The sequence below is a fragment of the Thermobia domestica genome, chromosome 5 (assembly GCF_964235325.1).
Source record: "Thermobia domestica chromosome 5, izTheDome1.hap1.1, whole genome shotgun sequence".
NCBI classification, from domain to species: Eukaryota; Metazoa; Arthropoda; class Insecta; order Zygentoma; family Lepismatidae; genus Thermobia; species Thermobia domestica.
The window spans coordinates 188994441-189003427 of record NC_137458.1 but is presented as its reverse complement, the minus strand read 5'-3'; positions in this window follow the sequence as shown (position 1 = coordinate 189003427).

Here is an 8987-nt window from a genome sequence, read left to right as displayed (position 1 = left end):
TTAAATTGTTACGTATTTACAATTGAAAAGTGAGTCCATTCAGTAAGGCGATGTAGGTCTTTCGAAGATGTAGCGAACTCAAGTTGATCGTCAATTACGTAGCATCTGAGAATAAAATAAAGTACGCAATTGTCGAAAATTGTCACATATTTACAATAGAAAAGTTAATCCGTTCAGTAGAGTGAAAAATGTTATAGAAGAAGAAGTATGCGTATTTAGCATGGCGATAAATCGTTTGGAAACTCAAAGTGACTCTTCTGATCGTTATTTGAAGAATATAATTTGCAGGAGTTGAATTGTTTAAATTGTCGGACGTTTACAATTAAAAAGTGAATTCCCGCAGCAGAGCGATACAAGTGTTTGGAAGATTAAGAAAACCTCTTGGTTTTTTATATTTTCTGGCCTATTTAAGAAGAAAATGAAAGACTGCAAATGTCGTAAATTGTCAGGATTTTACTTTTCAAAAGCTAGTCTATTCACTATGTCAAAAGAGTATTTCAAAGCTAAAGCAGACTCTTTATAATCTGATAGAGTGGAAATGCTTTAATTAGTCATATATCAAAGTTGTAATGTGAGTCCAGTCGCAAAGGCCAAAGCACTGTTTTGATGATGAAGCAGCTCTTGGTGATCTTTACCTAGTTACGTAGTAAAAATAAAATGAAACAACGGAAACGACGTAAATTTTCCGATATTACCAATTGAAAAGCAAATCCATTTAGAAAGCCAAAAGAGGTTTTTGCAAGATGTAGGAGTGCCTTGTTTATTATTATTTACTGACAAATTGAAAATAAAATGAACCAATTAAATTTTCGTAATTCGTCGGACTTTTAGAGTTGAACGGTGACGAAATTCGGAATTTCAAAGGGAGTGTTTCAAAGACGTAAGAGGCCTTTTGCTGATCGTCAGTTACTTACACATTTAGGTACTAAAAGGAAGAATGGAATTCTTTAGACTGTCAGATGTTCAGAAGGCAAAAAGAGAGTTTGCAAAATGAAGCAAACTAGCTGATCGTTAGTTGCCAACATTCTTAGGATTAAAATCAACGAACTAGACTGTCGCCAATTGTCATACATTTACAATACTAAAGCAAATAGATTTAATAGAGAGAAAGGAGAATTTGGAAACTAAAATATACTCTCATGATTGTTAGTGGCCAACATTATGAAGGATAAAATTAGAAAATATAATAGTCGTAAATTGTCTGATGCTTAAGAATGAAATTGACTCCATTCAATAGGGTAAAATTAGTTGAAGATGTAGAAAACTTTTTGGTGTAAATTTCATAAATTGTCACGTACTTACGATTGAAAATTGTGAATAAATTCAGCAGGACATAAGGGGAGTTTGGAAGCTGAAGTAAAAATTTGCTAATCAATTATTGAATAAATATATTAGATGAAATGAAATAATGGAATTGTCGAATTTGCCAGATAATTATAACTGGTCAGTGAGTCTATTCTGTAAGGCGAAAGAAGTATTTCGAATTGCAAGCAGGCTGATGTTGACCATTATCTACTGACACATGTAGGAACTAAATGAATTGTCACAATGTCACATGTTTAAAATTGGTATTCACTTGTTACATGTTTAAAATTGGTAAGTCTAATTCCTAAATAAAGCAGACTCTTGCTGATGTTAGTGGCTAAAGTATTTGAGAAAAAAATTAGAGAGTGGATATTGGCGTTAATTGTTACATATCCTACACTGAAAATTGAGTGTTTTCACTAAGGCGAAAAGTGTGGTTGGTAGGTGATGCACACTGTTGGCGATTGGTAGTTTATGGCATAATGAGGAACAAAGTAAAAAAAAAACAAAAAAAAACTCACACACACATTAATCAGATTTTTACAATTGAAAAGTGGGACCACACACCAGGGCAAATGGAGTGTTTGGAAGCTGAAACAGTCTTCCTAGTCATTAGTTACAGACATATTTAAGAATAAAATGAAGGAACGAAACTCTCGTGACTAGTCAGATACTTAAAATTGAAAAGAAAGTCTATTCAGTAGCGACAAGAGAATGTTTCTAAGCTAAAGTAAAGTCTTAGTGATCGTTAGTTACAGACATATTTAAGAATAAAATGAAATAATGGATTTGTCGTAATTTTTCATACGCTTGCAGTTATGAGTTAATCGAATACATATGCCGAGGCAGTAACTGTCGTTAGTTGTCAAATATTTACAATTGAAAAGCGTGTTCATTGAGTAAAGCCTAAGGAGAGTTTGAAGGTTTATGTAGATTTCCATGGTCGTTAGTTACTGAACTATTTAATAATAAAATAATAGAATCGAGTTGTCCTCTGTAGTTAAATATTAAGAATTGAAAGTGAGACCATTCAATTAGGCAAATGCAGTTCTTGGAGGATTTACATGACTCCAGGATGTGGGAGATGTACATGTTGATCATTATTTAATAACTAATTTAAGAATGAAATGGTAGTAAATCGTCGTATATTATATAATAATTGAACACTGAAGCCATTCAGAAAGGCGAATAGATTGTTTCAAGGATTGAGCACACTCGCGCGAAACGATAGTTACTGACATAATTAAGAATGAAATTAAACAACGGAGATCTTTAAATCGTTACGTATTCTCAATTGAAAAGTGAGTCCATTCAGTAAGGCGATGTAGGTCTTTCGAAGATGTAGCGAACTCAAGTTGATCGTCAATTACGTAGCATCTAAGAATAAAATAAAGGTACGCAATTGTCAAAAATTGTCACATATTTACAATAGAAAAGTTAATCCGTTCAGTAGAGTGAAAAATGTTATAGAAGAAGAGGTTAGCGTATTTAGCATGGCGATAAGTCGTTTGGAAACTCAAAGTGACTCCTGCTGATCTTTCCTTGAAGAATAAAATATGCAGGAGTTGAATTGTTTAAATTATCGGACGTTTACAACTGAAAAGTGAGTCCACTCAGCAGGGCGAAACGAGTGTTTGGAAGATTAAGAAAACCTCTTGGTGATCGTTAGTTTCTGACCTATTTAAGAAGAAAATGAATAACTGCAATTGTCGTAAATTGTCAGGATTTTACTTTTCTAAAGCTAGTGTATTCACTATGCCAAAAGAGTGTTTTGAAGCTAAAGCAGACTCTTTATAATGCGATAGAGTGGAAATGCTTTAATTAGTCATATATCAAAGTTGTAATGTGAGTCCAGTCGCAAAGGCCAAAGCACTGTTTTGAAGATGAAGCAGCTCTTGGTGATCTTTACCTAGTTACGTAGTAAAAATAAAATGAAACAATGGAAACGACGTATATTTTCCGATATTACCAATTGAAAAGCAAATCCATTTAGAAAGGCAAAAGAGGTTTTTGCAAGATGTAGGAGTGCCTTGTTTATTATTATTTACTGACGAATTTAAAATAAAATGAACCAATTAAATTGTCGTAATTCGTCGGACTTTTAGAATTGAACAGTGACGCAATTCGGAATTTCAAAGGGAGTGTTTCAAAGGAGTAGGAGGCCTCTTGCTGATCGTCAGATACTTACACATTTAGGTACTAAAAGGAACAATGGACTTCTTTAGACTGATAGATGTTCAGTAGGCAAAAAGAGAGTTTGCAAAATGAAGCAAGCTAGCTGATCGTTAGTTTCCAACATTCTTAGGATTAAAATCAACGAACTAGACTGTCGCCAATCGTCATATATTTACAATACTAAAGCAAATAGATTTAATAGAGCGAAAGGAGAGTTTGGAAACTAAAATATACTCTCATGATTGTTAATGGCCAACATTAGGAAGGATAAAATTAGAGAATATAATAGTCGTTATTGTCTGATGCTTAAGAATGAAATTGACTCCATTCGATAGGGTAAAATTAGATGAAGATGTAGAAAACTTTTTGGTGTAAATATCATAAATTGTCATGTACTTACGATTGAAAATTTTAAATAAATTCAGCAGGACATAAGGGGAGTTAAGAAGCTGAAGTAAAACTTTGCTAATCAATTATTGAGTAAAGAACAAATTCAAAAATCAATTGTCGTAAATTTTCAGACTTTTCCAATTTATTTTGAATTTATTCAGTAAGGCCAAACCACTGTGGAAACTCAAGCAAATTCCTACATATCGATTGTTACCGACATAATTAAGTATGAAATGAAATAATGAAATTGTAACAAATTGTTAGTTACAATTGAAAAGTGAGTCTTTTCAGCAGCTGAAGAGACTGGTTCGCACGTGAAGCAGACTCTTGGTGACCTTTTTTTATTCACGCATTTAGAAACACAGTGATCGAAAAGTATTGTCTTAAATTCTGAAATATTTACAATTCAAAGAAGTATATTCTTGCTGATCGGTAGTTCGCGACATATTTTAGAAAGAAGTGAAACGACTGAACTGTCGTATTTTTAATTGGAAAGTCAGTTCATTCAGTATGAAGAAGGGACTGTTTCGTAGGTGAAGCAGATTCTTGCTAATCGTTACTTACTAATTATTTTTAAGAATAAAATGATAAATGGAATTATCGTAAATTGTCAGACACTTTCAGTTCAAAGTTATTCCATTGTGAATCGTGAATCCATAAAGCATGGCGTAACTAGTGTTTGGAAGATGAAAAAAACTGTTGTTTATTGTTAGTTACTAAGATATTTAAGAATAGATTAAAATAAGAGAATTGTCGTTGTAATCACATTTAAAAGTGATTACAATATACAGAGACTAAGGAGAGTATGAAATTGTAGTAAATTGTAAGATATTAATAATTACAAAGGGAGTTGACTATGTAGGCCGAAAGGAGTGTTTCAAAGCTGATTCAGTCTCTTGGTCATCTTTGGTTGAAGACAGATTTTGAATAAAACGAAAAAACGGAGTTATAGTAAATTCTTTCTCATTCACAATTTAAAAGTGATTCCAAGAACTTCGACTAACGGATAGTTTGGAAGATGTAGCAGACTATTGCTGACTATTAGTAGACGATATATTAAAGAATAAATTAATGAACGAAATGGTCGTAAATTGTCACACATTTGTAGTTGTAAAAAGCGAATTTATTAAGAAGGTAGAAAGTTTTGTTTTGGTATATAGAGGAGACTTGATGATCGTTTGATACTGAAATATTTTAGAAAAAATGAAAGAATGAAATTGTCGTAAATTATGTTATATAGAAAGGAAAATTAGTGAATTCACTAAGGCGAAAGGTGCGCTTGGATGCTGAAGCCGACTGTTGGTGATGGGTAGAGCAAAGCATAATTAGGGTTCCAATTTATATGGCGATATGAGTTTTTGAAAGTTGAAGTTGTTGACTATTGTTGATAGTTAATTACTCACATATTTAAAAAAAATTAAAAAACGAAACTGCCGTATATCAGAGATATTTACAATTGAGAAGTGAATCAATTCAGTAAGGCGAAAGGACTGTAGGAATGCTGTAACTTAATGATCCATGGTTGAACGCACTATTAAGAATAAAATAAAAGAAAGGAATTTCAGCTAGTTGATTTTTAATTTACAACAAAGTTCTTTCATGTGTAAATATGTGAGTAACTAAGTATTAGGATGAGTTTGTTACATCTATTAAAATCTCCTTTTGTCTTACTGAACAGCCTTACATTTCAATTATGATAACCCGACAATTTGATACAATTCTGTTTTTACATTTTATTGTTAGATACGCCACTAAGCGATGATCACCAAGAGTCTGTTTCATCTTCATAACACTCCTTTGGCACTACTGAATGAACACTATTGAACTGTAAATGACAGACAAAAAACAAGAATTCCGTTCTTTGACTTGTATTTAAATGCGACGGTAGGTAATATTGATGCTCTATTTCACGTTCCCAAGTCTTCTTTCGGCTTATGAAATAAAACAACTTTTCAATAGTGAATACCTACAATTTAAGTCAATTACGTTAATTCATTTCATTCTTAAATATGTCAGTACAAACGATCTGCAAGAATCAGCGTCACCTTCAACACTCCTTCACCCGGCAGAGTAACGCACTTCTCAATTGTAAAATTCTGAGAACTTATGACAACTCCGTTATCTCATTTTAAACTTAAGTCTGTCAGTAACAAACGATCAGGAAGGTCTTTTTCACCTTCCGCATTCACCCTTCGCCCAACTGTTTGGAATCTCTTTTCATTTTAAAATATCTCAAGTTTCGGACAATTCCGTTCTTTCATTTTATACTTAAGTATGTGAATAACTAACGATCAACAAGAGCCTACTTCACATTCGATATACTCCGTTTGCCTTACCGAATGGACTCACTTACCAACTGTAAATATCCGACAAACTACGACGTTTCCAATTTTTGAATTCATTCTGAAATACCTCGGAAACTACTGATTAGGAAGAGTATACTTCAGCATCCAAATACTTTTTTCCCTACTGATGTGACTTGCTTTCTAATAGTTAATTTGTGACAAATTAAGGCAATTTCGGAATATCATTTCCTTCATAAATATGTCAGAAACTAACGATCAATAAATTGCTTCCGAACATTCCATTCGCTTTATGGAATGGACACCCTGAATGGAATTATAATATCTGACAATTTACCATAATTGATTTATTTTTCCCTATATATGTAATTATGGAACAATCAGCGAGAATTGGCTTAATGTTCATAAGAGTCCTTCGCCCTGATAAATAGACTCACTTTTCATTTGTAAATATTTCACAAAGAATGACCAATCCGTTTTTTTTTTTTTTTTTCACTTATTGTTAATTATGTCGGTAAATATCGATCAGCAAGAAGCAAATCCAACTTCGAAACATTCCTTTCTCCTTATTGAATATCCACTTTTTAGTTCCAAATTTCTTTTCAGTTTACTAAAACCCCGTTCTTCCATTTCTTTCTTAAATGTTTCCGACACCACCGATCTGCAAGAGTTTACTCCAATTTCTAAACACTCCATTTACTCTACTGAATAGACACCCTCTTCTATTATTATTGAAAATTTACTGCAATTCCATTATTTCATATTAATCTAAAGTTGTTCAGTAAGTAACGATTATCAAGAGTCTGCTTTATATACAAAAAAATATAAATAAAATTCCGGCTTACTCAAGATTCTGACTCTTCAATTGTAAATATCTGATAATTTTACTGTTTTCCATTCTCTAATTTTAATTTTAAATATGTTAGTAACTAACCATCAGCAAGTGTCTGCTTCATGCACCAAACACACTTTCCCTTTTACTGATTTCTCTCAATTTCAATTCAAATAACTTACGATTAATTTTCGGTTCTTTATTTTATCCTAATACTTATCGGCAACTAACAATCAGCAAAAGTATGCCTCTGCTTACTAGCATTTTTTCGCTCTACTGAACAGCCTGAATTTCAAATAGTTAATATTTGACAATATACAACAATTGCATTGCTTAATTTTATTCTAAAATATAACTGTAACTAGCGATCTGCAAAAGTCTGTTTCAAATTCCAAACACTACTTCCGTATGTTAAAAAGGAACTCTTATCAAATGTAAATATCTTACAAAGTACGACAATCCAGTTATATCATTTTAAACTTAATTATGTTGGTAACTAACGATCAGGATGTGCAAACACTACCCTCGCCTTAACTAATTTAATCATTTTCCATTTCAAAATATCGGACAATTTACGCCCATTCGTTCTTATATTTTATTCTTAAATTTCGCAGTAATTAAGTATCAGCAAGAGTCGACTAAATTTTTGAAACAATACTTCGAGTCAACAATCAATTGAAAATATCCGACAATTTACAACAAATCCGTTCTTTCATTTTATTCTTAAATAAGTCGGTGTATATATTACTGCAAAGGTCTCTTTTTTCTTTCAAACACTCCTTTCACTCTATTGAAAAGACTTCTCAACCGTAACTGTCTGACTATTTTCTACGATTTCTTTCTGAAATTATATTCTTTAATACATGTGTAAATAATGTTCAGGTAGCGTCTCCTTTATCTTGCAAACACTCCTTTTGCTCTGATAAATAGACTTACTTTTCACATGGAAATATCTCACATTGTATGACAATTCTGTTTTTATTTTTTTTATATTTTTTGGTAAATATATGCGTAACTAACGATCAGCTAGAGTTTAGTTCGGCATCGTGAGACTTCTTTCGTGCTACAGAATGGAATCACTTTACACTTAAAAATCTGACTTTTTACGACTATTCCGATCTTTCAAGTCTTTCGTAAATATGTCAGTAACCAACGATTAGCAAAAGTTTATTCAGCTCAATAACACTCCTTGGCCATACGAAATAGAAACGGTTTTCATTTGCAAATATCTGACAACGAATATCAGTTTCCAATATCAAGGAATATCAACGAATCAATCAATCAACGAATCGAGTGAACGAATCAAGGAATACCAACGAATATCAATAACAAAAATTAAATTCAGCTTCCAATCAATCCTTTTTCCCTACTGAATAGACATATTTCAATTGTAAATATATTGATAATTATGACAAACCATTATTTCATTTTATTCTTATAATTATCAATAGCTTATAGAAAAGTTAGACCACATCATTTCATTTTGTAAACACCCGTTTGGCCTTACAGTACGGACTCTCTAAACGTTTGTAAATATGTGACAATAGCGACAATGCCGTTGTTTCATTTTATTATTGAATATATCAGGAACTTAGGACGAACAAGACTATGCTTGAGCTTCTAAAACTGCTTTCGCTGTGCTGAGTTTAGTAGCAACTAACAATCACCAAGAGCCTTCATTGTGTACTAAACTCACTCTTACCAGTACTATATGGACTCACTTATGAATTGTCAACATGTGACAATTTACGACCGTTCTGTTCATTAATTTTATTCCTACACACCTTAGTAACTAACGATAAAAAGAGCAACTTACGCCTTATCGAATGGACTCATTTCAAAACTGTAACTATCTGACCAATTGCGACAATTCATTATTTCATTTTACTGTCTAATGTTTTGTGAAATACCAATTAGCAAGAGATAACTACATATACCAAACACTCCCTTTGTCCTACACTATAGACTCGCTTTACAATTGT